General features: G+C 52.1%; 1 protein-coding gene and 2 long non-coding RNA genes across 3 annotated transcripts in view; 2 read left to right on the top strand and 1 right to left on the bottom strand.

Moving 5' to 3' along the window:
- LOC128821200 (zinc finger protein 208-like) overlaps positions 1-27985 on the bottom strand; it is a 1118338-nt gene that overhangs the window by 645323 nt on the left and 445030 nt on the right. The window lies entirely within an intron of this gene.
- LOC128821211 (uncharacterized) lies at positions 828-1867 on the top strand. Its single transcript, XR_008441039.1, has 3 exons — positions 828-884; positions 1222-1364; positions 1706-1867. It is a non-coding gene; the product is annotated as an uncharacterized LOC128821211 (long non-coding RNA).
- Positions 4865-6070, top strand: LOC128821217 (uncharacterized). Its single transcript, XR_008441045.1, has 2 exons — positions 4865-4901; positions 5706-6070. It is a non-coding gene; the product is annotated as an uncharacterized LOC128821217 (long non-coding RNA).

Below are 27985 nucleotides of genomic sequence, written 5' to 3'. Positions count from 1 at the left end.
ACGCTGGAGATGCGGAAGAGGGCTCCGTTGGAAACGGTAAATTCATTAACCAAGAAGTGTGATCATGCACAGAGGGAAAACGTGTGCCCTGCTCTTGGCTGCTCTGAGCAGCAGCCAGATGTCAGGCACACTTTCTTTCCTTGGGCTCTCTGTCCCCCAGGCTTTTCTTGGGGAATTTTTGCAGGGCTTCCTCCTAGCAAGTTGTAGGAAGTTCTTCTGTTCTTCTAGACATGGTGGGTTGAGTTGTGGGGGACTGTCACTGCCTCAGTGGACCCTCTGAGGTTATTTGCTGCTCGTGGGAAGGTACCAGCCTAGACAGACGCAGCCCTTGAGCACACAGAGAGCCAGCAGAAGCCAAAAGCACTCTTTGGCTCAGCTTTGCATATGGCTGGAGCTGGCTGGAAGCAGATGGAATGAGGGCTGGGCATCAGCCTGAGGTTAAGCTGCTTAAGTGGTGCTGTGTCTGGAGGTGGCAGCCTTGTGAACCGAGGAAGAGGGTCTGGAACCACTGAGGGTAGAACCTGTGCTTAGAAGGCAGCTGGTTTCAACCTCTTATTCCTCATCTATCCTGTGGAAATCTTTCCTCTGTGCAGCTGTACCACCTAACTCTGATTTCCATTGCTGTGCAGAGAGCAAGCCCCCAAAGAAGCCTTTCTTCCTTCTGCCTTGTGGGCAATCAGCAGAGTTTGGTGTCATTTTCAAACCCACCCTGGCTCAACATCTGGAAGGGAAGATTTGTGTGTTAGTGGGGGACACCTGGTCTGTCAAGACCCTAATAGAGCTGGTGGGTGAAGGCCACAAGGACGAATTCACCCTCAACGGACAAGAGGAAGACACACAGGAGAGAAATGCCAAGATCAGTCTGAAGGAAGACGTCATTGATGGTAAGAGAGGAGAGGCTGCCAAGGTGGAGCAAGGAAGAGGAAAATGGCTGATCATGCGTGTCCTCCCTCTAGCCAGGCCTGGCTGTCACCCACGGGACTTGGTGGCCTGTGGGCGTGGTAGCCATGCATGCAGAGCAGTGTGTGCTGTGCTGCACGTCGCTGGCTTTGGGATGTGTCAGGGTGTTTCCCTGGAAGTGGTGAAACTGCCTGGGGAACTCCCTCTCGGAGCAGGGAAGGCTTGGAGCAAGGAAGCATTGAACATGCAGCTGTCTGTGCACGTCAGGGGGGCAGGTGGGGCTCCCTGCATGCTGAGATCCCTCGCTCTCCTCCTTAACAGCTGTCAGAGTGAATCACATCAATTTTGGGGACTGTGCTCTCGGGAAGCCCTGCCACAGGACCTTCAGCATCAGCAACCACAGCCAGACGAAGGTCATGCACTTTGAGTGGGAGGCAGGCGCCCCATTCCAGTTCTCCCCCAAGGTGAGCGTGGACTGCTCTGCCTTTCCCCATTGCTCAAACCCTGCCCTGGTGTTCCCGGGAGCTGGCAGGGAGTCCTCACATGCCACTGATAGCCCGTTCCGGTGCCACGTAGGAGATGGAGTCCCTGTCTTGGCTGGGCCAAGGCTGCCAGCCTTGCAGAAAAGGCTTCATGTTATGGGAGGTGGCACCTTCTGTTCATACTTTTGTCTATCAAACTTCACATAAATCCACTCTGAGGTGCAGATTCCTGGCACAGCTGCTCAGCACATCAGTCCCTTTTGCTGTCAGTCCTGCCCTTGGCAGCGCTTCCAGTCTGGTCTTGACTCCCTGATTCTCCCTAGGTGGGACACCTCCATCCTGGCTGTGCCAAGGACATCACAGTGTCCTTGAAATCAGATGTCCCAGCCACCTTCAGGAGGCACCTTGTGAAATGTAAGGTGACCAAGGTCAACTTTGAGCTGCCACAAAGGAAGGTTCCCGACTGGGATGACCAAATGCGCGCTGTCCCATGGAAGGATACCACCAGGAAAGAGCCGGCAGCCAAGTGGCCTGAAACAGAGAAGGTAAGAAGCAAAACGGCAAAAAAAGCCAACCCAGCTTTTACAAAAAGAACCACCAGAACACCATCACTGCTGGCTGAGCAGCCCCTGCTTCCTCTGGACATTGGACAGCCGTGAGGTTCACCAGCAGAGCATTCCAGGGGAGAGGTGGAAGCGCAGTGACCGGATACACTCACGCAAGATGGGGAAGCCTTTTGACAAGAGACCTTCAGCCACACACAAACCATCAGTCTGTGCCACAAGCACAGGTGTTGCAGCCCCTGTTGAATGGAAGGCAATGGTTTATGATTTTATCCCATTTTACGGTGTTAGAAATCTCTTCATCTGGTTGGTGCCTTTTCACCAACAAGGAGTTAAGTCTGCTGCACTCCATCTCTTCTTTTGAAGTGGAGAGAAATCCACTTCTCCTGCATATGCTGGTGAACCCCAAGTTTTGTCTGCATGAGAATTTGGTTGTGGTCTCTGTATTGTGTGGGATATCTCATCAGGGAGTAGCCCAGGCACTGTATGACTCTATGGAGGAGTCCAGAGACTCCAGAGACTCCTGCTTTTATTGACATTACTGCCAAACACGCTCATCTTGGGTGGAGGCTCTTTCCAAACTCTTTCTGGACCATTTTAAGGCCTCAAAACCATCCTCTTTTCTATCAGAACATCTGCAGTTGGAGACTTTCCTAGTGAGATCTTTCCCATCCCAAAATGCCCATCCCCAGCTCCCAGCAGTTGCTCCAGACATGACATCTGGAGAGCACTTTCTCCTAAGACAAGAAGAAGAAGATCCTTTCTAGAACTCTTCAGTCTTGGGGTTCTCCATCCACAGAGCTCCAGCAGGGAAACTTCATCCTAATTTTGAGACCTGCTGGATTTATAGGGGACCCGGAAAAGAGCCAGTCCCTCTACAAGGCTGAAGTACAGGGACTAGAACGCAGCCATAGTCTCCATGGGGATATTAACAGCTGTGCTAGTGACCGCTTGGATCAGTGGGTAGAAACAGCTACTGTAGCAGAGCAGTCCCAATTTTGTCAGCTTTCCAGGGAAGTAAAAGTGAATGTGGGTCCCTCTATGAGGCTGATCTTGGAGGCCAGAAGATCCCCTTCTCAGCCTGACCTTGTGGGCTCTGCTCAGTGATTCCTCCCTCCTCTGTTTGCAGGCGGTTGAGACAGTCCCGGAAGCGGCTCACGCTGTGCTGGAGGAGAGCAGCCAGGAGGCCGAGGTGTACCTCAGTGCTGTTGTTGCCTACGCCCAGTTTGAGCTGAACACGGACATGGTTCTGTTCAAGGATACCTTGCCCTTCCAGACAAGGACAGCCACGTGAGTGCTGGAGGCCAGGCAGGGCCCTGCGAGCGGGAGCTGCCTTTGCCCAGGGCTAGCCCAGAGCTGCTTCCCAGAACCCTGCCCCAGCCCAAACCAGCACAGGCCCTTTTACGTGCACGCCAAGCCAAGTGGGAGATGGTGCTCAGGAGAGGCTCAGTGCTGCCATACCTTTCTGCTGAGAACAGCCATGGGTTTGCTTCCACTGCGTGTCACCTGTCCTCATCTGCTCAAAAATAAGTTTGCAGTCAAACCAAGACCTAAAGTCCAGAGCAAGCCCCTTAGCTTCAATGTCCTGGGCACCATCTTGGCCCTTTTCTCTTAAACTTCCACACTTGGAAATGCTGTTTTGGGCCACCCTGGACAGCAGTCTGAGCATGGCAGGGTTGCCTGGGGAAGAAGATGCTCCTCAGGAGAAAGTGGTACCAGGAGTCAGTCCCAGCAGTCCACCAGACAATATTACTCTACTATTTGCTTTATACTTCTTGGATGTTTTTTTTAATTCGTCCTTCTTGCTTTTCAGTTTCACGATGCACAACACAGGCGAGGTAGCTCTGAAATACTTCTGGGAGAAAGCTGCAGAGAGTGAACCAGCCAAGAAGCCATACTCAACCACTCTGATGCGTAAGACCATTTCACTTGGTAGCTGAGGGCCTGGGGAGAAGACCCTGCCACTTTCACTCCAAAACATGAATTGCTTTTTCATCCTTGTCCACACATCCACTTTCATCAGCATCTTCCCAGCTGCAGCTGGAGAGTTTTCTCCTTGTCCCCCTCTGCCTTTCAGCCCCTTCTGTTCTTGCTCTGCCACTTCTGCTCTGCAAAGGAGCTGAGCCAGGCTCTGGGGAGAGCCACGTGCTGGGTCAGGACTGAGAAGGGGGACATCAGATCATCTCTTTGCCAAGTCAGAGACTGGGAAAAACAGTGGTGTAACGAGTGAGCTGCCCTGCAGCCACTGTCTGTGTGCAGTTCCCCACTCCAGGGCAAGCGCAAAGTCACTGTCTAAAAGCAGCTCTCCTGCTTTGGCACAGGAGTGTGTGCTGCAGGCAGAGACCCTGCTCCCAGACGCTCTATTTCCCGCTGAAAGTCCTTGGCCAGAGATGCTCCAAGTGCATCCCAGCTCTCCCCCACCTACCTGCAGCAGGAGGCCGAGTTGCTGGGAACACAGGATTTTGTCTTTGAAAGGTGTCCTCTTCCTCCCTGCAGGTCGGTTCCTCTCCTATGATACTGTAAAGCATCGCAGAAAGCTGCTGTGTCTTTTCCGGTGGGAGCAGGACCATCCTTCTGAGACGCGTCCTAAAGTGGAGCAGCTGCAGCAGCCTGCCAAGCAGCAGAAGGATTCCGAGCAGCTGGAGGAGCAGGATTCCCAGCAGCAGCAGGAGCAGCTCGAGCAGCAGCAGCAGCAGGATTCTGAGCAGGAGCAGGATTCTGAGCTGGATTCCGAGCAGGAGCAGGATTCTGAGCAGGACCAGGATTCTGAGCAGGAGCAGGAGTCCGAGCAGCAGGATCATGTCAGCCCCTCCCTGGAAGTCTTTCCAGATGTTGTCCACAAGGTCTTCTCCATCAGCCCCTACCATGGCATCATCGCTCCTGGCCAGAAGCAGACCTTTCACGTCCGGTTCTGCCCGCAGAGCACGGGGATGTTTAAGACCACCATGCTGTGCAGGTGGGAAACGTCTGCACACTTGCCAACTCACGCTACTGATGGGTATCACTGAATCACAGGGTGGGACAGGGTGGAAGGGACCACGGTAGGTGATCTGGTCCCACTTCCCTGCTCAAGCGGGGTCATCCCGGAGCACATGGCATAGGGTTGTGTCCAGAGGGCTCTGGAACAATTCCAGCGAGGGAGACTCCACACCCTCTCTGGGCAACTTCTCACCTGCACAGGAAAGGAATTCTTCCTCAGGTTCAGGTTCAGGAATTTCCTGTTCAGGTTCTGCCCATTGCCTCTTGTCCTGTTGCTGGGCATCAAGCCCAGCCTGGTTCATCCCCTAGCACCCTCCCTTCAGTCCCTCTGACTGGGATGGGGAGGTGGGCCTGGAGACAGGCAGCCCCAGAGATGGCAGAAACACCCGCAGGAGCACAGAAAGGTCATCATCTTTCATCATCATCTTTCATCCCGTGGTGGGGAGGCACTGGGAAAAGACACTGTATGAAACAGTAAGCTCCTGGGGGGTTGCAAAATCTGGAACGAGAGATCCAGGGACCAGCCAGTCCCCAACTCTGCTTCCTTTTGGGACAAGCAAGGCCTGCTTCTCCACATGTGCTGTAGTTGGTCCCCAGGCATTTGACTGCTCATGTTCCTGCCCTTGCACCTCTGCAGCCTCCATGCAGCGACTGCAGTTGTTTAATCTGCTGCTCGCTGCTTGCACAGAGACAGGATGCAACACTGCGTGCCCTGCAAGGAGACAGGAAAGCAGCTGGCTGGGAATGTTCCTCTGGCTAACACCAGTCCCTTTCTTCCTAGGATTCCTAACCTGAAGCCAGATCAGAAGATGGCGTGGGTGATGGTGAAAGGCAGAGCCTGGGAGCAGAAGAGTCTGGGTGAACCATTAGAGCAGACAGAGGAAGGCCAGGGACCCGAGAAGGAGGTGCTCTGGAGAGCAGCACCTGAGTGACAGCGTTTGTGTCAGCTCCAGCATCCGTCAGTGCCTGCTGCAGCTGCTGGTCTCCCACCCTTCACCAGAGACCTCTGCAGCTACCCTCCCAAGTTCCAGTGAACACCTCTGTCCTACCTTTTAGTTAGCTAAGTTAATTAACTACTTGTTGATTAGATTGATAAGTAATAGATAACTGTCAGTTAAGTGTTAATAAACAATTGTTAATAAATTGTTAATTGTCAGCTTGTCTTGGTTTGAAAGACAGGTGTCTGCCGGAGCTCTCTGGAATGGAGAATGTGGCCCCCTTCCCTCCAAATTATTGAAACTTTGAAATTAAGGGGCTTTCAGGCAAAGATATGGGAAAAGGAGTAGCAGTTCTTTACCAGTGTGTACAAGAAGGCAAACAAACAACAGCAACGACAAACAGAAGCAGATACCCAACCACAGCCTTCCCTCGGCTGCAGGCACTTTCCCTTTGGTGTAGTTCCAGTCACAGCCGGGCAGGGAAAGGAGGCAAATAATGAATAAAGCTAGAGAAACTTTAATTATTATTGAGGGGCTCAGAGAGGGACACAGCCCTCGAGGCGTGGCCTCACCTGTGCCCAGCACAGAAGGACAATCACTGCCCTGGTCCTGATGGCTACACTATTGCTGAGACCGGCCCGGTGCTGTTGGCCTTCTTGCCCACCTGGGCACACCTGGGCTCAGGTTCAGCCCTTGTCAATCAGCTTCCCAGCTGATTAGTGCGGCCAAAGTGTACGACCCAGCTCTTGGTCCTGTTTAGCCTCATGCCAGTGGTGTCAGCCCATGGATCCAGCCTGTCCAGGGCCCTCTGCAGCCTTCCTGTCCTCCAGCAGCTCCGCCCTCTGACCCAGCTTGGCGTCATCCAAAGGAGGACTTTGAGGCGCTGGAGCAAGTCCAGAGAAGAGAAAGGAAGTTGATTAAAGGTCTAGAGAGTACATCTGATGAGAAATGGCTGAGAGGACAAAGGGAGCTGGGGAGGGCTCAGTCTTGAGCAAAGGAGGCCCAGGGGGAACTGTCGCTACTGGACGCAAAATGAGTCCACAGAAGCTTGGTAAGTTCAAAAGAGAAAAAGAGCTAATTTTATTTCTGACTTTGCAATATATAGAATTCTAAAAGTGACAGTGGATGAAATTGCTACTTCTCCAACCACACTGGTCTAACTAACAGTCCATCAAGTCTCTCCTTCCACAAAGAAGTATGCAAAATAATCATTATTTCCATGAACAGTGCCTGAGAACTCCATTAGAAATATGTAAACATCAGAAAGCATAGAAAACTTCTAAAAGAACGCCAAAGCTTTCAAAAGAACTATACAGGAAAACTTAACACTTTTAAAAAATCAGGGCAATAGGGAACGTTGTCACTCTCTACACCAGCCTGGCAGGAGGTTGTAGTAAGATGGGGGCGAGGAATTTCTTCACAGAAAGGATTTTTAAATGTTGGAAGGCACTGCCCTGGCAGGTGGTGGAGCCGCCGTCTCTGAGGGTGTTCAAGGACCAGCTGGATGTGGCACTCAGTGCTCTGGTCTGGTTGACAAGGTGGTGTTTGGTGCAAAGCTTGGCGCAGTGATCTCAGAGATCGCTTACAAGCTAACTGGTTCTGTGCTTCTCTGAAACTGACACCTGGCAAAGACAGGGAATCCTTTCAAGTTAAGTATGATAAACTATAATGTTTTGTCAAAGGATTTCACAGGAGCTCACATACTGCCCTGACCAATCAATATGATAGACATAAATCCCTAGAATTGTTCACAGTTCTCTGGTCTTTTCATCCACAAAGCACACAGTGTTCTACAGTTTTAGAGCTATAATGAGTCTCTGAAATCATATTAAGCTGGAATCAAATAATAATTTAATTGCTAATAGCAAGAGTCCTGTTCAATTCTTCGAGCAGGAAGAGCAACTCCACCTGCCTTTGAAAATTGGTAATAAAGTTAATGGTATTTAAGTTCTTCAGCAGCAATTGTTTGGGTCATCTCTGGATACAACATATAGGCAATTTAACCATGGTTTTCTTGAATGGTTCCTAAATTGCACTGTGTTTTCTTAATCACTGTGCATGTTTTCCTTAATTTTCTAGCTTTTCTAGAGTGGGCAAGGATAAAATACACAAGATACAAATTGATGGAGAAGTCAGGAGGTTCTGGATTGTTCATGCATAATCTGTCAGCAAAGCCTCATGTCAGTCACACAGTGCAGTCTCAAGCTCAGCAAAAAGATTTTCCGCTTAGAAAAGCACAGTTTTTATAATTCAATCTTTTACCTTTATCTATTTAGTGGCTATTTCTATGATGCCTGCCTTTGACTTGCTCTTGCATGGTTTCAATGCAAGACACTCAAAATACACGCCAAAAGAACTCGGTCAGGTGACTCCAGCCCGAAGCAGGTTCAAACCAGTGCTCTGGCCAGAATCTGCTTCTTGGTTTTCACGTGACATTCTCACGTGTTACGAGCTGAAAGTGAAGCCTTGTCTTGAATTGGTCTAATAAAACATTGTCCATCTGGAAGAGAAAAGACCATCATTCCAATCTTTTATGAAAGCCTTACAAATTAACTTGGGAAGAATGAATTAAAAACTCTTTTTATGTATGTAATTGGAAGAGAATTTTGTGTTCTCATGGTTTATCCTAACGGTGGCAAATTTATTGAGGTGAGAAAGAGAGGAGCAAGGAATCTGCCTGCCTATATGTTTCCCCTTGTTGTCTAACAGCAGCTGCATCACTGGAAAATGTGTTCTAATGAGAATATTTCTTTTTTTCAAGGGGAGACTAAACGGCTTTATGGAGTTCTGGATTGAGCCAAATGACTTTTAAAACCCAGAAATTAAAATCTGAAATCTGTCAGCTTAGATTCTAGCTTTGTTTTCAGCTGCTGCTGATGCAGGTTTTCCCTTTTGGTGTCTAACTGACATACTGTCAAAAACGGGAACACACTCCCGGTTCTAAAGTGATTTCAGCATTTATGATAAGGCCTAAAGCTTAGGGGGCCCGCGGGTAGAGCAGGAGCGTTCCTGAGCAAGGATGCTGCAGAGCTGGAGCTTGCTCTTCCTTTCTTGAGCAGGGATGTTCCCGATGGTCCAGGTGGAGCGGCACAGTCTCACCGACTCGGATGCCCCCCCCTTTTTATACTGTTTTTTGTTCCTTTGCCTTGGTTTCTGTTGGGATCCTTCATTCAGTTAAAGCACTGATTGGCCCTTACAGTTCTCTCCAGCCTGGCTCCTTTTTGCTTGGGGGGATTCACTTTAGGTGTAATACGATAAGTTGAGTACTGTATTCCGTATAACTCCCCTTTTAACCCCATTGACACTATAATAACCAAACTAACAGTACATGCTTAACAATCATCAACTATTTTACAGTTTTATACACTGTTAGACCCCTTACATACCCCTGGTTGTACTCCCTTTACCTGTGCCCTTATTGAGTCCCTCAGGTATTGCCTCTGCTGCTCCCAAAATGGCGGCTGGAAACAGTCCCAGTAATATGCAAATTAAGCAAAGCAGAAGAAAATCCAACAAAAGACCCTAGAAACAACGAGCCAACCTAAAAATTCAGAAAATTAAGTGACTGGACTTGCTGGGGGAAAGCCCCCCTATTCCATCCAACAGGGTTTTGGAGGTCACCACCACCTAGAGTAACCGGAGTGGAATGAGGAACCCTAGCCGACGAGCCAGAAGCCGTCTTCCTAGGCACGCCCGTGAGGACGGGAGTCCCAGTTCTGCTGTGAGGCAAAACTGATCACCTCCTCCTCTGCGTCGCCAAAGGGAGCAGCGGCGGTGAGCGCGACCCCTCGGGCTCCCACCCAGAGCTGATCAATTCATAAAGGCTTTAAAAAGGAGCTGGTCTCCTGGCCCTTTTCTATCAAACTGGACATTGCTGATCTCAATCTCTAAACAGGAAAAGAAGACTTAACAGGACAAAACAATTCTCTCTTCATTGTTTTCAATATATTAGATCCACACTGAATACACTTCTGAAATCTGTCTAATAACCACAGAGGAACAGAAGACTTGAATTATTCCCATGGGCTTCTCTTGTTTGGGTGTTTTGAACAAATGTTTCTGAGCTTTTCTCACTGAATTCCTGAACTGAAGAGCTCAAAAAAGAAGAGGCCTGTGGAGTAGTAAAATCCATCAGCAACCTCCAAGTGGCTGAGGATGCATCCTCATCAGAGCAGCAATGAGCAGAAATGGGCACAGCTTTGTGGCTGCCCCAGCTCTGGGATGGGCCCTGGGCCTGGAGCAGGAGCAGCTCTGGAGGGCCCCAAGGCCGGGGCTCTTGTGCTGGCCTGGGTAGATGGGATGGCAGCAGGGGCTGCAGAGCTCTCAGCACCTGAGCCCGAGGGGAGCAGGGCAGCCAGGGAGCCTCCTTGTGCCTTGGCCAAGCCCCTTCCCCCATGGTGGGGCTGAGTCCTGGCTGAGCTGCAGCTGCTGCTGTGCCCTTGGCAGGGGCTGAGGCCGTGGGGCCAGTGGCCAGAGCAGCCTGGCCTGAGCAGAGCTGTGGGGCCAGAGCCGGCTGGGCTGTGCTGGGGAGAGGCCCTTGGTGCTGCACAGAGCTCAGGGCAGCTGGCAGAGCTTGCAGGGAGCTGGGCTGGGCTGGGAGAGGCTGACAGAGAAACCATCAGTGACCATCTCAGCCTGGCTGAGCGTGCAGGGGCAGGACTCAGCCCAGGCCTTGTGGGGCAGGGCCAGCGCCTGTGCAAGGCATGGAAAACAGGCAATGCCTGAGAGATGAGGCTGCTCTGTGCCCTTGGGGGCATGGACTGAGCAGGGAGGGGCTCCAGGACATTTGTCAGCACCAGCCTCTGTCCCCAGCCCTTGGCAGCCCTGGCTGCTGAGCCCAGCTTTGGCCTGGGCTGAGTTTGGCTGTGGCCCAGCTCCATCTTCCTGCGGGGCTCAGGGCCTGTTCCCGGCCATGGCCAGCCCTGGCCGGTCTCTCTGCTGGCCCAGAGGCCGGCAGAGCCCGGGCCAGGGCTGTCTGTGCAGCCCCACAGGTGCCAGGGGCTCGGCAGGAGCTGGCAGAGGCTGCCCAGCAGAGAGGCCATGGGGCACAGAGCCCCAAGGCTGCCGTGGGCACCACGGCACAGGGGCCGTTCCCAGCTGCAATGCTCCTGTCCTGGGCTGGGCCTGCACAGGGGCTGTGGCACCATGGCTGGGCCAGCACAGGGCCACAAAGGGGCCACGCAGCCGCTGCCAGGGCTGGCAGCAAGGCTGGGCGCAGACAAGGAATTGCTGAGCATGGCCTGCGCTGGCCAGGGCTGACTGTGCCAAAGGCAGAGCTCAGCTGCCCTTGCTGGCTGCAGGAACAGTCAAGAGCCCAAAGAGCCTCCATGGCTGTGCTGGAGACCAAGGCTGGAGGAGGGAAATGCACGGCTGCTGTGGGATGAGCAGGGCATGGAATTCCAGCAGATGCCTCAGCTTACAAGGTGCTCTGCTCTCCCTCAGCTCCTCTCTGAGAGAGCCAATCCCAGCTCAGCACCTCAGGGTACTGGGGCCCTAAAGGAGAACTGCCTGTTCATGGGCACACAACTGATGGAAAGGGGCACAGGTTTTAATATCTGTTCGTCTCATAAGATATAAGCAAAAGTTTATTACTGTGTCACTTGAGTCTGTCCAGTCTTTCTTCTTTAAGTTGAACACAAGAAAGGTGGTAGATTATTTTCCCCCCTGTCTCTCAGGTCACCTTTTGTTCTCATGGCTATGTGTGATTTCCCAGTTCCATCAGATTGTATTAGATCCCCGATTGCTACATTTTAAGTAGACTTAGATGTGGTTTAATTACATTCTGCCCGCTAATTTCTTTTCCTGCAGGATTATTCCCACCAGCTTGTCTGCATCACTGAAAGTGAAAGGATAGTTGTGCCAATTCGGGCCATTGGTGGCCGAGCTATCCTGAACTTCCCTGACCAGCTGGACTTCTCGGCCTGTCCGGTCAAGTACAGCACCCAGAAGACTCTGCTGGTTCGCAATGTCGGTAACCGGGCAGCTCATTACCAGCTGAGCACCCAGAGGTGAGGATCTGTCCTTGTGCAAAACACCTTTGGGTGATAACAGGGCTGGGAAAGAGCAACAAAAGGAAGCAGAGCGTTGCAGCTGCTGCCCTCTCTTTGTGTTGCAGTCCTTTCTCCGTGGTTCCGACCACGGGAACTCTGGGCGCTGGCGACAGCATGCGGGTGACAGTGGGATTTCACCCGCTGACGACCGGTGACCATTCCGGGTGGCTGTGCTGCAACACCGGTGAGTGCTGGGCCCTGCACGGGGCACAGGACACTTCTCCACCATCTCTCCCTGTCCCATCCCATGGGGATTGTCCCATCCCCCTCCATTCCCTCCAGAGGTCCCTCCCCTGTTCCAGCTTTACCCCAAAGAAAACAGAGTTTTCTGTTGTGTTATCAACTCTTGTGTTGATAACTGTTTTCTGTTGTGTGATCAACTGTTCTGTTGTGTTTATCAAGCCCCTTGGTGTTTAGGGGCTTGATAAAGTGGATCCCCTCTAACAGGGCTAAGATTTTTGCATTCCTGTTTTGCTGGGAGTTGCTGAGTGGAGGAAGGAGGAACCCTGATTCTGCACGACCGTGAGGCTGTGCCTGGGTGAAGTTTTGTTTTATTCCTGGGCAGTGCTGTATGCGAGGTGTGAGGTTTCCATCAGACTCTCTCCAGTGCAATGTGTTTCTTGCACACCTCTGTCCCGTATGCTGCTTCTCCATTGGCTTGTCACAGACCCTTTTTCTAGGTTGCCCTTCCACATATATTTAGTTTCTGTCTAATAACGTTTCCAGGCCCTCGAGTTCCTGTTTGGTGACAAATCAAGACAAATTTTTCCTTGTCCCCATTTCCCAGGCCGTTCAAGCTGTTGCAAACCTCTCACATCTATCTCGCATTTGATTTCTGGACTGAGGAAGCCCGTTCAGTGTTCATGTAGAAGTTGTTCTGTTCTCATTAATCTTTCCTTTGTCCCTTTTTTATTGAATTTGCTGTGCTCCAGCTTGGGTTTTGAGATCAGAACAATATAAAATATTTCACGACTAATGCAGCTGTGGGTTTGGACAGGGAGATGATGATGATTTTCACGGTGTTCATTTTGTAGTGGTTTGTCATATTGCAGAGCCAGGCTGGTTGTGTTTCCTCACCTGTGTCCCCTCCTGCTGTGGGCTGTCACTCCACTTGTTCCTCTGGGCCTCCTTTTGCTGCCCACATGCCCCCAGGTGTATTTGCTGGTCAGCAACAAGGGATCCAAGGGATCAGGAGAGACAGGAGTCTCGTGGGATGCCCAGGGGAGACCCTGGGCAAGCCAGGACTGAACTGGGCTCCTCAGCGTCACCTGAAGGACTTTGATGCAGAAATCCTGGTGATCTGAGTGGGCCACTGGAGCACATTGACAAATCTCACTGTACGTACTGTCACCTTGGGGTCAAATCTGCACAAACACTCTCAGAAATCAGCTGTTTAAGGGGGTGCCCAGGACATCCTCACGCTGTACCCCCAGAGCTGTCAGGATGTGATAAATGTACTGATCCATGGAACTGCTCATTCAGCTAAAAGCTGTGACACTTTCTCCTGTGACCTGCAGTTTGCTCTGGTCCTTGTGCTTCCATCAGCAACTGAGCTGAGCAAAGACTCCCCTTTGCTTTGTTCCAGGTGAAGAAACTATCCACACAGAGCTCCACGGAGAAGCTGGAGCTGTCCGTGTTGGGTTGAGCACAAATTTCGTGGAGGTTGAGACGACTTTCATCACCATGTCCAACCACGCAACCATGTTCATTAAAAACAGGAGTAACGTCACGGCCCACTTCCAGTGGAAGGCTTTTCCTACTGAGGAAGAGGAGAATAAAGAGAAGAGGAGGTTGGTCTGACAGATCCATTTCAGTGAGATACACGGCCCACGGCTAAAACTGACGTGTGGCCTCAGGGGGGTGTTGGTGCTTTTCAGTGCTTTAGGCCAAGGAAACCATGCCTGGCTCTCAGGTGTGTGTCCCTGCTGGCTTCAGGAGCTCAGCACTTAGCATTCCAGTTCCACTTCTACTCCAAACAAGGATGGCATTTTGGCAAGGAAAGGTTGGTTGCAATGACTGGATTTCCTCAAGTTCTCATTGGGCTTTTGCCTCTCTGATCTTCTTCCTCCATGGCCTGGCAACATCCTTCAACAGCTCACCCTCTTTCCAAAGGTGATACACCCTCTTTTTTCCCCTTAGTTCCTTCAGAAGCTCCTTGCCCATCCAGGCTGGTTGTCTTCCCTGTCAGCTCGCCTTTCAGCACACAGGGACAATCTGTTCCTGTGCCTTCAAGACTTCTTTCTTGAAGTATGTCCATCCTTCCTGGACCCCTTTGTCTTTAAGGGCTGTTTCCCAGGGTTCTTGCCAAATCAGTCTCTTGAACAGGCCAAATCTGCCCTCCAGAAGTCCAGAGTGGAAGTTTTGTTGATGCCCCTCCTTGTTTCACCGAATATTGAGAACTCTGTTCTTTCACGGTCACTGTAGCCCAGACAGTGGTGAACAGATGAAGTTCATTTAGTCATTAGGGAACTTCCTGGTGATATCCCTGCTGTACCTGGACCCCAGGGAGGCAGCAGACTGCCCTGTGGAATGGATCCAGTCGATCTACAGGACCCTCAGCTCCCCTTAGAAGGGAGTCACCTACTAGCACTACCCTTCTTTTCCTCTTAATGCTTGAGGCTGTGATCTGTGTGACAGACCAAGTGCAGCTGGGAGACTCTCCAGGCAGAATTTTTTCTGTAGTGTCATCTGGCAGAGCCTCTGGAGCCAAGCCTCATACCTATTCTGTCAGGGCACCTGGGTAGGTGGTGGTGGTCAGGACGGAATTTTATGACCTCCCCAGCAGAGACCCATTTCCATTCCCCACTGTCTCCTAGGTCTCCTCCTTCTGCCTGATGCCAAGAAGGGCAGGGCTCCTCTGGCTCCTGCTGAGCTTCTCTCAGGGTTGGACGGCTGTAACTCCACCAGTTTATTTCTGTGTCGCTCTCCCTAATGCTCCTCAGCCTTTCCACTTCTTCCTTAAGCTCTGCCACCGGGCAGAGCAGATCATTCAGCTGCCCACACCACACGCAGGTGTCTTTTGCACTTCCTCTGGTATTAACACCAGGCTCAGAGCCTCCCTGCAGCCAGGGGCCTGGACAGCTGCGTCCTTCCTGGGGGGTTCTGTTTGACTTAGTGCACTCCTGCTGGCAGCAGCAGCAGCAGCAATGGCTTTTCATCATTTGTAAACCATAGCTGGGAAAAAAAAAAAAAAAAAAAAGCTGAAAGAAGAAAGAAAGAAAGAAAGAAAGAAAGAAAGAAAGAAAGAAAGAAAGAAAGAAAAAGAAAAAAAAAAAGGCGAGCACCTCGCAACCAGCAGAAAGACACAACCCACTACACAAGGAGGGTGGGTGGCTGCACCCTTTCTGCTCAGCCTGCTTGTGCCAATTGCCACGCAAAAAATGAAAAAACACCAGGCCAAAACTGCTGGGCCAAAACTGCCAAGCCCCTGGTTGCTGCGGGCCAGGTCGCTTGCAGTCCCAGAGCCATTTTGCATTGCCTGCAAAGGACCAGGAGATGGACCCTTGCCCACCTGTATGGCTGGTGAGAGGGTCCTTTAGTGCCCTGGGCTTCTTGGTTTTCCACTGTTCTCTATCTCCTCATCCAGTCTCTGACTTCCATACAAGCTCTGCGTGTTAACAAAAAACCCCATGCCCTTCTCTGCCTACTTCCCTGGGCTGTTTATTTCCATTTTTTCCCACTTCCCTGCCTCAGCCCGGACCCCAGGTGATCCACTTTCCCCTCAGAAGCAACTAGGTTTCCCCAAAGTAAACTTCAACCTGGTTTTGGTTTTGTGTTTTTTTTTATTTTTTTTTCCCAATTACATCTGTTTTCATGCCAGTTTGTGTCCTAGACTGCCACCAGGACATTTTGTTCCTCTTTACTTCCAGTCTTAGGCATGGTTATAGCTCCAAGGCCACTGTTCTGCTGTCAGAGCAGCTTTTGAGATCTCAGAGCAGAGAGGACTTTTTTTTATGAGAGGAGATAGTGCAGGATTTCCCTCTCAGGACATTCTGCTACCATGCACTGGGATGGGACCCAAAAAGCTCTGGATCATGAGAAGGCCTCTCCAGGAGTTTGCTGTCTCCCTCCTGCACAACAAAGTCCCTTCCCCTCTCAGAGCCTCTGTTTTCATGCATAAAGCCTTGAATGTCACTGAAGGGGTGCGGTGCCTGAATTCATCAATTTCCACTGGGATGCTCTTGTGAAAGGCAGAGTGGGGAACAGGGCAGGTCCAAAATGGAAGAAACAAAGAGTGATGCTGGTAAGACGTAGCTGCAACCCAACTTCCTCTCCCCTTGCCAGGGAAGTTCTGCTCCATGATCTTTATCTGCCTCCCCCGAGCAGCTCAGTGGTAGGAAAAGCCACCTGAAGTGCCTGGTGGATTCTCCCTCAGTTTTGGCAGAGGCTTTGAGCCAGGAGGTTCTCTTGAGGGACCCTGGCTTTGGAAACCTCTCCCGAGCTTGCAAGTGTGGAGTAAAACTACCTGCTGTGCCAGTGAACAGCAAGTTATCCTCTGATCCATGTGGGACCCTCATGGCTTGGGGTCAGCCCTTGCTGGGGAGCTGCTGCTGCTCCTCCCCAAGTGCTTTGCCCTCCTGCACTCACACTTCCCTCTGCAAATATGTGGCTTATTAAACAATCTGCTGGCCTTGTCTCTCCTGTGGCTGCAGGCAGTGTCGTTTTCTTCAGCCATGGACAGAGATGTGGCCGGAAGATTTGACGGAGGAGGAAAAAACAGAGAAGGAGAAGGGCTCTTGTGAAGATTACACTGCCCTCCCGAGCAACACGGTCCCGGAGGAGATAGCAAAGGTGCAAGAAGACCCCATGCTGTTCTCCGATGACATTTTTTCCATTGAGCCAGTGGTAAGTGATAGCTGAGAACCCCGTTTTCCTCCTCCTCCTCTTCCTCCTCCTCCTCCTCTTCCTCCTCCTCCTCCTCTTCCTCCTCGTCCTTGTCCTCGTCCTCGTCCTTGTCCTCGTCCTCCTCGTCCTTGTCCTCCTTGTCCTCCTTGTCCTCCTCGTCCTCCTCGTCCTCGTCCTCGTCCTCATCCTCCTCGTCCTCCTCATCCTTCTCGTCCTCGTCCTCATCCTCCACCTCCTCCTCCACCTCCTCGTCCTCCTCCTTGTCCTTGTCCTCGTCCTCCTCGTCCTCCTCGTCCTCGTCCTCCTCATCCTCCTCGTCCTTCTCGTCCTCCTCCTTGTCCTCGTCCTCGTCCTCCTCCTCCTCCTTGTCCTTGTCCTCGTCCTCCTCGTCCTCCTCCTTGTCCTTGTCCTCGTCCTCCTCGTCCTCCTCGTCCTCCTCGTCCTCCTCGTCCTCCTCGTCCTCCTCGTCCTCTTCGTCCTCCTCGTCCTCGTCCTCGTCCTCGTCCTCGTCCTCGTCCTCGTCCTCCTCCTCCTCCTCCTCCTCCTCCTCCTCCTACTCGTCCTCCTCGTCCTCCTCGTCCTCCTCGTCCTCCTCGTCCTCGTCCTCCTTGTCCTCCTCGTCATCCTCCTCGTCCTCCTCCTCCACCTCCTCGTCCTCCTCCTCGTCCTCGTCCTCCTCGTCCTCCTCATCCTCCTCGTCCTCCTCGTCCTCGTCCTCATCCTCGTCCTCGTCCTCCTCCTCCTCCTCCTCCTCCTCCTCCTCCTCCTCCTCCTCCTCCTCCTCCTCGTCCTCCTCGTCCTCCTCATCCTCCTCCTCCTCCTCCTCCTCCTCCTCCTCCTCCTCCCTCCTCCTCCTCCTTCTCCCACCCCCCCAGATGCGGTCACTCGGCAGATGCTCAGCTGGCCCAATGTGCTGGGAGGGAGGACATGGAGTTTTGGTGCAGCTGCAGAGCTGGCTGCTAAAAGCACTTCTGCCCTGCAGGCTCTGGGCAGGGCTGGGAGCCTGACAAAGCCGAGCTCTGCTGCCAGGGCTCGAGCTCAAGGGCGCTCCGTGCGTGTCCTTGCCGTGTCCACAGGGAGCAGTTATTGTAGGCAGGGGCTCCCCCGACACGTGGTGCCTGGGGCTCAGCAGAGGGTGCTGGAGTTGGGTGTTCAGCAGAGGGCGTTGGCTGTTCACATACTGACCTCAAGCTTGCCACGGTTGGCTGGGAAAAGGAGGCCAAATTCAGCCCAAGGTTAATCACAGAAATGCCAATGCCCTCCTGTAACCACGCCTTGCACTGTTTCTGAGTGTCCCTTCCAGTGTCCTCTGTGAGTCTGGACACAAGGGTGGAAGGTTTAAATGGGCCTTTTGAGTTCTCCTGCACACAGGGACAAGAAAACCTTTTCCTTTTCTGTTTGTGCAAGCAAACCACCACATCCTCCCATCATCCAGAGCCCTGATTCTGAGTACTGGCATTGTGAGAGACGATGAATGCCTGGTGTCTGCACAGTGCAAAATCCCTTCTCACCTTGGAGTAAACCCCAGAATAATCCCCACCTCTGCTTTCTTTCAAAACAGGTTCAACTAATATTTTTATTTCCAAGGAAGGGGATCATGTTCTCTTCTTGTGAAGAGCCATGAGTGCGCAGTGGCAGTTACATCCCACTGCGGCTGACAGCAGCATGATGTGACCAAGGGCTTGTGTCAGAGCAGTAGCAATATTGTGGAGAGTGAGAGCTGATCAGCTGAGCACTGAGAGCTCCCAGCGGTGTGCTGAGCTGGCTTTGGAGTGTTTCCTTGGGCTCCTTGTGTTGTTCACTCATCACCGATGCTCTAAATAAAGGCTTGCAGGGCTGTGGTGGAAAACAAGAAATGCGCAGTTTGAAGAGAAATGTTTTGCTGTCCCTTTCTGCTTTAGGAGGGAGTAATTGGGCCAAATTGTTCGGTTAAAATCAAGGTGACCTTCAAACCCCTAGAGGAACTGGAGTACCAAAGTGTGGCTTACTGCAGCATCTCAGGTACAGCTCCTTTCCCCTGCTTCTCTCACCCTCAGTGCAGCCATGGTGCAAGCCTGAGCCCACTGGGCTCCCCTGTAACTGCTGGGAAGAGTCCCTGGTCAGCAGGGCAGTGCTGGCACACCCCACTGGCCCTGCAGCTTCCAGGGAGTCTCCAGGGCCAGGGCTCAGAACACCCCTGTCTGGGTTACTGATCCCAGAACAACCCAGGCAGTGCAGGGAGAGGTTTTCATGCCATGGCTTTGCCAGCTTTTCCTCAAAAGCCAAAGAGCTACAGAGCAGAACAGCTTTAGTGAGCAAGCACTAAGCCCCCCATGGCCACTGACCTCCAGGACGGGTCCATTTGGCATGGATCCATCATCAGGTGGTGGGAGCTGAGTTAGAAATGGGCTCCCTGACCCTGGATCACTCCCACTGCCCAGACACCGCCAGAGCAGAGGTGGCTGAGCCCCGCTGAGCCCAGGGTGTTTGCAGAAGGAGCACCCTTGGCCAACACCCGCTTCTGGCCCTGTCTGGGAATTGTCACCTTGCAGCTCAGTCTGTGGAAATGAAACACAGTGCTGAGTGCCAGAAGTTGAGGACTTTGGCAACAAAGTCGTGTGCTACTGGGCCGGGTAGTTTGGCAATTGCCAAACTCTTTATGAGCTTTGTGCCTGCACTGAGTGGATTTCAAAGCTCCTCTAAGTGCATGGGAAGGAAACCACAGAATCATAGTAAGTTCAGGACGGAATGGACCTCAAAGGCCTCTGGGCAGGGACACCTCCCACTAGATCAGGGAGCTCCAGGCCCATCCAGCCTGGCTTGGAGCACTTGCAGGGCTGGAACCTCCACAACGCCCCTGGGAAACCTGCTCGAGTGTCTCACCACCCTCACAGTAAAAAATTTATTTTCTTTCAATTGATACCCGTTACTCCATGGCCTGTCACTACAGGAGATCAGAGATGTTTGAAACTCAGCAGACTGGTGGCTAAGATTGGAAACCAGCCCAAGGAATGGGTTAGAAATTGCAAGTCAGCCCCAAGGGATATCTCCTGAGGGAACAGAAGGGTCCATATCTTCTCCTGCAGCATCAGGAGCTGGTTGCATCCAGCTCAGAGTCAGGGACTAGCACGGAGGCAGCCTGGAAAATGCAGTGTAACAGAGGGAATTATTGTGCTGAAATGGACATCTCACATCTCTCCCCAGGCTGTGAGAGGAGGCTGCCCCTGTGCCTCACAGGGGAAGGCCACGGACCTTTGGTTGAACTCAGCTGTCGTGCACTGAACTTTGGCAACGTTCCTGTCAACACCCCCCGCGTTTATGAGGTGAGCAGCAGGGCTTGGGATGGATCCTGATGGCTCCTGAGGCAGCAGCAAGCCTGGTGGAGCTGTGGAATTCCTGCCAAGCTGGGCAGTTGTGAGCAGGGAATATTTGATGCACTGGTCAAATCTGGGGCCCTCTGAAAGGTGCATCTGTTGTTCATGAAGCCCCAGTCCCTTCTTGGGGGATCAGCTGGGAGGCTTCCTGCAGAACAACCCCTTGGCATATGAAACCAGCACTAGGTCAAAAATTTGCACGTTCACAGGCTTTTGTGGCAGGGCCAGACACAAGGCACCTTTGTACTGGGCTGTTCAGAAGCAGCTGGAACAACCTGGCTGTGTTTGAGCTTCACTCCACTGCCAAAAGCTTCCAGTCAAGTGTCTCCTGCTTATTCCTGGAAGCCACAGGAAAGCCATGCAGCCTCCTGGCTCAGTGCTGGCCCTTGCAAAGGGCTTGGGAGTTCTTTCCCTTGCTGACCAGTCCCTCACCACACTTCACCTTGGTGCATCTCTGACTCTGGAGAGAGAAAAGTGCTCCTGGGAATAAAGCAAAGGATTTTTCTACCTATTTGCCTCCCCACCAATAGTGTCAAGTTTGAAAAAAAAAAAAAAAAAAACACAGAAACAAACAAACAAAACAAAAAACAAAAAAAAAAAACCCACAACAAAAACCAAAGAGAGAGCAACTGAAAGAGGTAGAAAATGAGGCACTGCATCATGCCAGACACTTTCAAAAGCTTGGCTGTGGAAGGGAAAGACACGCTGAACTTTCCTACCAAAGATGATGCTGTCTATACATTTAGATGCTGATCCCTGATAATCAATGTATTGTTTTCATGACATGGGAAAAGGTGAATGAGTAGATGGCACTGCTGGAGCTGTGCTGGCTGGGGCAGCAGCAGCTCTGTGGTGATTCACTACGCAGCTGCAATCACCCCACGTTGCTCTCAGGGCCAGGTCTGAATGAGCTTGGTGATGCTGAATAGAGGTGGAGTGCTCTGTGTCCATGGGACAACCCCGGGGTTATGGACTCCACTTACGTGGAGTTACCGCGGCTTTGCTTGGAAACCCAAAGGCAGAACTTGTCCTCTTGTATTTTTTTGTTGCTTCTGCCATTCAGCAGCACAAAGCATCGTCTGCCTTTTCTGGGTGTGAATTGCATCATTAGACAATAACTGACGGGAAGGGAAGAGTCCACATCTATTTCCCTTTTGCTTTCTTGCTGCTGCAGGTGAAGCTGATTAACCAAGGAGCTATTGATGCTCCCTTCACCTATATCCGTTCAACTGCAAACGTGGGCTTCTGCTTCAAGTTTGCACCCGAGGAGGGCATCATTGCACCAGGTGGGACCCAGACGATCCAGGTCTCCTTCAGTGCCACCGTGCTGGGGAGGTTTGAGGAAGAATTCCAGTTCAGTGTGGCTGGATCTCCTACGTCTGCAATCCTGACTATCATGTAAGGGCTCTGAGAGCTTGGTGGGCACTTCTGTGGCTGTCTCTGGGACATCCCCCACCTTCCTCATTTTGGGGTTGAGCAGAGCAGGTTGTGCAGGTGTTTCCTGAGGTCTGCTTTGATTAATTTCTGCTTTGATCCTGGAATTGCCTTAGTGTGAGGATGCCTCCTGCCCTGTGTGGGTAACCTGGAGCTGGAAGGACTCCTCCCTGCAGGGATCTCCCTCTGCCTTGGACCATGGCAGGCAGTGGGATGGATCAGCTTTGGGCAGTAGCTGCTCTGAGATGTCCCCCCTGAACAGCCAGCAAGGTCCCCAGGGCTTTGGAGATGGGCCAGCCTGGGTGATTCTGCACCAGCAGCAGTGTTTGTAAGAATTCCCGTTAATAATCCATCCCAGATGGGCAGCACAGCCTCACCTCACCTCTCACAGCCATGCTGTGGGGCACAAGCCGTGCTCCCAGCTCCTGTGCAGAGTGCTCTGCTAGATCCTTTCCACAGCCGGGAAAGGGCTGATGTGGGAGACTGGGAACTGTCCCAAGGACTTGGGCGTCATCCCACGGGCTGGTGCCATGGCAAGAGGTGACCTTATTGCTCTCTACAACTTCCTGAAGGGAGGCTGTAGACAGCTGGGGGTCGGTCTCTTCCACCGGGCAGCAACGGGCAGAACAAGAGGACACAGAGTCAAGCTCAAGTCAGGGAAGGTACAGGTTGGATATTAGGAAAAAATTTTCCACCGAAAGAATAATAAAATACTGGAATTGTCTTCCCAGGGAGGTGGTAGAATCACCATCTCTGGATGTGTTTAAAAAAAGACTGGACGTGGCACTTGGTGCTATAGTCGAGTTGAGGTGCTAGGGCATAGGTTGGACTTGACAATCTTAGAGGTCTCTTCCAACCTCATTATTCTGTGATCCTGTGAAGAGATAATCCTGGCCCAGCAGAAGGGAGAAGGGCTGATAATAGGGGAGGCAGAGCTCAGTGCTCAGGACCACAGCACATGAGGGCTTGTCCCTGCTAGCCTGAGCCATGTGCTGCTGGGATCATGTAGGGTAAGCAGGAGAGCTGATGCTGGCTGCTCTGGAGCTTTGGAGCTAGGCTGCTGCTGTTGGGAGGCACTGGGTCAAGGCAGTAAAGAAATGAAAGCAATCTGCACTGGATTATACCAATGAGATAAGGGAGATGGATTAAAAAGAACAAGAAAGTTATTCCTTAGCAAGAGAAAAGTGGTCAGTAGGTTTGCCCACAGTAGAGAAACAAGTATGCTGGCTTTGTTTTTGGAGGAAAAGTGCTGCTTTTTTACTTTGGAAATCAAGAGGGAACCTTTCAGCATCAAATAACTGATTCTCCTCTGTCCCTCCCCCAGACTGGTCATGGGATTTTATGACATAAGCAGCTTTCTCCTTGAGCAAGGGCGGGGGGCTCTTGTTGAGAGGTGTAGAGCAGAGCCAGTGGCAGTCCTGGGAATACAACAGAAGGCACAGTTCTTGATTTTTAACCAAAAGGCACAGTGGGCATTGATTGGCGTCAGCCATGAAACAAACTCGTGGGTGTTGTGCAGCTTCAAGTGCTGATTTCAGTGGATGTTGGTGACTTCTGGAGCCTGTCTGCTGAGTTCAAGGACACGTGAGGTGGTGTGCTAGATGCAGGACATCCTTGTTTGGTTGTTTAAGCTATTGCTCTTGGCTGTGCCAGCTGCTGCACTGCTGACAAGCTGGTCCTTTCCTCGAGGGTTCATCTGCCCACTGTGTAGAACTGTTGCTGCTCTTTTCAGAGGGTGTTTGGGGCTCCCCTGCCTCATGTCTCAAAACTCTGTAATGATCGTGTGGGTCAAAATCTCCTGAGAAAGCTCCTCCATGGGAGCACCAGTTCCAGCTAGGAAGCAGCAAAGCAGGAAAGGCTGGTTACAGAAGTTTGTGGGGACACCTTTATGTCCATCACATTACAGATGGGGAAACTGAGGCACGGAGCCATGTCTGGGTGTGTTCAGGGTCCTTCATGGGACCACCAGCAACCCGGGGGCTTTTCCTGCCTGCCCTGTGCCCAAAGCCCCATCAGTGGCTGTTGGCTGCTCCCACTTGGCTTTAGCTGCCTCCTGTCCACAGGAGCACTGTGCTGAGCACATGGCGGTGTGTTGATTTGAAACCTGCCCTGACACCAGGTTTTACACCCCCGAGCCACGACAGCCAACACTTTGCTGTAATTCCCTTTAACCAAGCCCTTTCCTCTTTGCTGTAATTCCCTTTAACCAAGTCCTTTCCTCTTTGCTCTAATTCCCTTTAACCAAGCCATTTCCTCTTTGCTGTAATTCCCTTTAACCAAGCCCTTTCCTCCTCTGTCCTCGCCATGGCAGGGGGTGTGTCACCGGACCGAGTTCACACTTTGACGTCAATAAGCTCGACTTCAAGGACATCTCCTCTGGTGAGTGTTCCCTGGGCTTGCACCCAGCGTGGGTCATCTGTGTGTTCCAAAATGGAGCACTGGAACATAAAAGCATCCCTCACTCATGGTCTGCCACAGCAGCCTCTTCAGGGTGTGAACTCCAGGGCTGCTGGTGCCTCAGGTAGCCTTTTGCCATTGTGAGGTCAAACAGAACCAAGGAATAGAAAGTCAGTATTTTCTGGTGTCCCTGTCCTGGTTTAAAAGACAGATGTCTGCCAAGGAAGGCAGGAATCTTCCTGCAATGGAAAGATGACCCCTTCCCTCCAAATTATTATACCTCTGAAATTACAGGGCTTCCTGGCAAAAATATGGGAAAAGGAAAAACAGTTCATTACTGGAATGCATTGGCACAATCAACAGCACGATAACAGAAGTTTCCAACCCGCCAAGTACTGGTTGTCCCCTTTGGTGTAGTTATGATCACAGGCAGGAGGAGCTGTGGGCTCCGGCAGGGCAGGGATCCCCTCCCAGCCAGCACCGGCAGGGAAGGCAGGCAGCAGGGAAGGAGGGAAGGTGGGAGGGAGGGAGGAAAGGCCGGAAAGGCAGGAAGGCAGGCAGGAAGGAAGGAAGGAAGGCAGACAGGTTGGATCCCAGTGCTGAGCTGCAGCCCAGGGCAGTCCCAGGGCCAAGCACACAACCTCCCGCAGCAGCACGTGGCCGACCTTCAATCCCCGAGCAGAAGGAAGGGAGGGTCCCCTCCCTGCCAAACCTCAAGTCCGCCTTCACAACCGGCCACGGCATCACGCCACAACTCCCAAAAAACCCTGAATGGAAAAGGCCACCCCCACAGCCAAAACCCCCAAAATCCCCATCCCCCTTCCCAGACCAAGGGGAAAATTCACTCAAAGCCTAAACCCTTAACAACACAGTTAATGAACTTTTTAGGAAAACGAATTACCTTTCCTGAGCTGCTTCTTCCCTACCCTGCATCAGCACTGAGGCACTTGTTAGGTTGCCTTTTGAATAAATGAAACAAGAAAGGCAACAGTAATCACAGCGGCCAGCATGGGTGTGAACTCGTGTTCACTCACTGCTTAACGGTGGGAGTGTTGGCAGACTTCACAGGGAATTTTACAGCTTGAATTTTCAGAGTAAATGCTCGGTCTGGGTGCACACTCATCACGGAGAGATAACTGCTGCTGGTTTGGGGCAGGTGAGGGAGCTCCTCCCCATCAGGGAGAGAGAAGCTTGCAGTGCTCTGCAGGGCTAAGAGTGGGCATTTTCAAGGCTGCAGTCTGGAATCAGTGTCGAAGGGAGCTAAGTGACAATTAATTCCTCGTGCAGCTTCTCGGTGAGCTGTAGTTCAGATAATAAAGAGCTAAACTCCAATGACACTTTCATCCTACCAGGATATTCACACCAGGAGTCATGCCATAATTGGTGCCTAAATGGACATTTGTGTCCTTTTCCTAGGCTCTCGCAACACCAAGACCCGTTGCCTCACTCACACCTCCTCGGTGTCCCGTATCGCCCTTTGGGGAGAAGCCCACTTCCCAAATCTCCAAATCCAGCCCAGCAGGCTGGAGTTCGTGGGTGGCACTGAAGGAGTGCGCTCTCTGGAGATGACCAACTGCAGCTCTCTTCCCGTCAAGTACCGCTGGTCATTCCGCTCGGAGGACAAGCTGGGGTATGTGCACCTTTGCCCTCTCCCTGAAGCTCTTCTTCCTGGTGCCCTGGTTGTACTTGGCAAAGAGCAAAGCTGTTTGCCTAGGACCTGCCAGACTGCTTCTGGCTTTTCCTTGTTCAAATAACGCTGACCAGCCGCGGTCAGGCTGGATGCTCAGGGAATAGGTTTTCCTCCAATTTGGTGCTGCCTAGCCCCCATAGTGGTTTCCCCTGGGAAGGAAAGCTGGGGTGAAAGCTGCTTTCTCAGACCTCTGTGGCCTGAGGCAATGTCCACCTTGATGAAGGGCTCCTAGTCCCAGCTCCCACAGCGCTGCTGGAGGCCCTTCTGGCCCCTCTGCTTTGGGATGGGTCCTCTCTGCAGGAGCTGCTCTCTGCTCCTTGCCTTCCTCCCTTGCACTGTGCTGCAGGATGCCCAGAAAGTTCCAACACCAGAGAAAGAGTCACTTAGTGCCTGGGCTGATGCTGAACATCTTCTTACCTTCCCTTTCCTTCTTTTCTGAGATAACTCCTTTACTGCCAGGACGATTTCCTTCCCAGGGGTCAGCATTCAGCAGACACCTTGCATTCCTCACTCCCTTTTTTTGTGACACTTGTTGCTCGTTTTGACTTTTCCCCTGCAACATGTCCCTTACGGGTTCTCAACTGCTTGACAGCAGGACTTGCTCATCACATTATCTCCCATCCCTGCCTCCCAGAGAGTTTCTGCTTTAGAGTGAAAGATATCATTGTCTGGGCACGGTGGTCCTGGGAGGTTGCCTCAAACCATTCATTAAAACGAAAGACGGTGGAATAGATGATTAGGGGATCTCTTGGGGGTTACGATGAGACTGCCCCTGATCCAGAAATGAAACCCAGCCTTAGGTAACAAGCCACAAAGCTAAAGGCAGTGATTCTTTGGGGAGCAGGTCATTACAGGCCCTGAATGTCTGTCTGGGAACAGAGCATCCAGGTTGTGTTTGACTGTGTGGGGAGCACTTGCAGCTCAGCAGGGTGACGGCAGGCACGGCTCGACTGTGTCCCTCACGTGGCATTAGAAACCCAAGCAGAGTTACCCTGAGCACCTGCTTCAATTTAAAATGGGGAACGTGACCTGAGTCACCTGGGAGTGTTGGAAAATGTCAGCCAACCCCCCCCAACAGTGTCAGGGGAAACATTCCTGATAAATACCTGGTGGAGCTGCAGAGTTTCTGGCGCTGGGCACTGGGGTTTGCTGTGCTGGCTCGTCACTGGCCGGGTCTGCCCCTCGGTGCCTCAAATCTCACCTTTCTGCTTGCCTTCTCTGTCTTTCCCTCTCCCACTGTGCTTTTTGCATCCCCACAAGGTGTTAATCCCTGTCCTCTCTAGTTCCTCAATGCAAGCAGTTGCAGCTGCTGCACTGCTGCTCCCTCAGCATCATCCCTGGGCTGCCCTTAGAACAGACCTGCTCCAGCCTGGATTGGGAAGGGCTGGATCAAACCATTTCTCAGTTCAGCGTGCCAGCACCCACCCAGGGGCTGCATCCTGAGCAGGAGCTGCTCGTGCAGGTCTCCCTCCCTCCCTCCCTCCCACTGCAGGTCCCTGTTCATAGTTCTGTTGTTTTCCAGATATGAGGCTTACCCACTTAAATTCAAACCCCAACCACCAAAGGAGCAGAGAACCTGTTTGGATTCCTCGGCATATAAAAGGAGGTTCCTGATTAGAAAGGAGGAGGCAGGCAAAGCCCTGAAAGAAGTGCAGGACTTTGCCCAGTCTTTAGGAGCAGAGGTAGATTTTCTTGTACACCTGGTGCTCGTGTTGCCTCCCCAGCTTGCCAGCAACAAGTCACGCTCGTGCTGGCCCTCCTTTTGCTGCCCTGCTGTCCTGTGCCCTGGCAGTGGGTTGGGCAGCAGGGCCCGTGGCTGGGTGTGGGGTGTGTGGGAGGGAGGAACAGGACAGTTTTCCTTGGAGAAGCCTGCTCAGATCCTACAAGCCTGTGTTGAGTGTGGGATTTTTTTTTTTGCCTGGTTTTCTTCACAATGTAAGATGAGGTTTTATCTGCATCAGGATGGTAAGACCTCCAGCTTCCTTGCCAGAGCAAGCTGTGATGAGTCCTGATCTCCCTGTGCCCTCTTCCCAGCCCAGCCAGGCCACCTGTTTCCAGGTGTCGGCTTTCACCCGAGGGCTGGTATTGCACTGATGGCCCTGAAGCTGTCTTATAAAAGGAGACTTTGCAACGTGGCTGTCTCTTCCTCCTGGCATAGGAAATGGCTTGTTTTTCAGGTGCTGCCACAAACTCCTGAACCCCCTCACCTCCCACTAGGGTTGGCAGGAATCGCGTCCTCCGTGGATGTACCGCACGCTCCCCTCGAAGCGGAGAAGAGGGAATCTGCCTCACTTGCCCACTGTCAGTGTGGCAAGCAGGGCTGTAGCTCCCAGTCCCACTGGTGGCCCTCAGCA

Source organism: Vidua macroura, chromosome 36, assembly GCF_024509145.1.
Source record: "Vidua macroura isolate BioBank_ID:100142 chromosome 36, ASM2450914v1, whole genome shotgun sequence".
In the NCBI taxonomy this organism is placed as follows: Eukaryota; Metazoa; Chordata; class Aves; order Passeriformes; family Viduidae; genus Vidua; species Vidua macroura.
The sequence above is the reverse complement of the archived record's forward strand: the minus strand, read 5'-3'. Positions and strand labels throughout refer to the sequence as shown.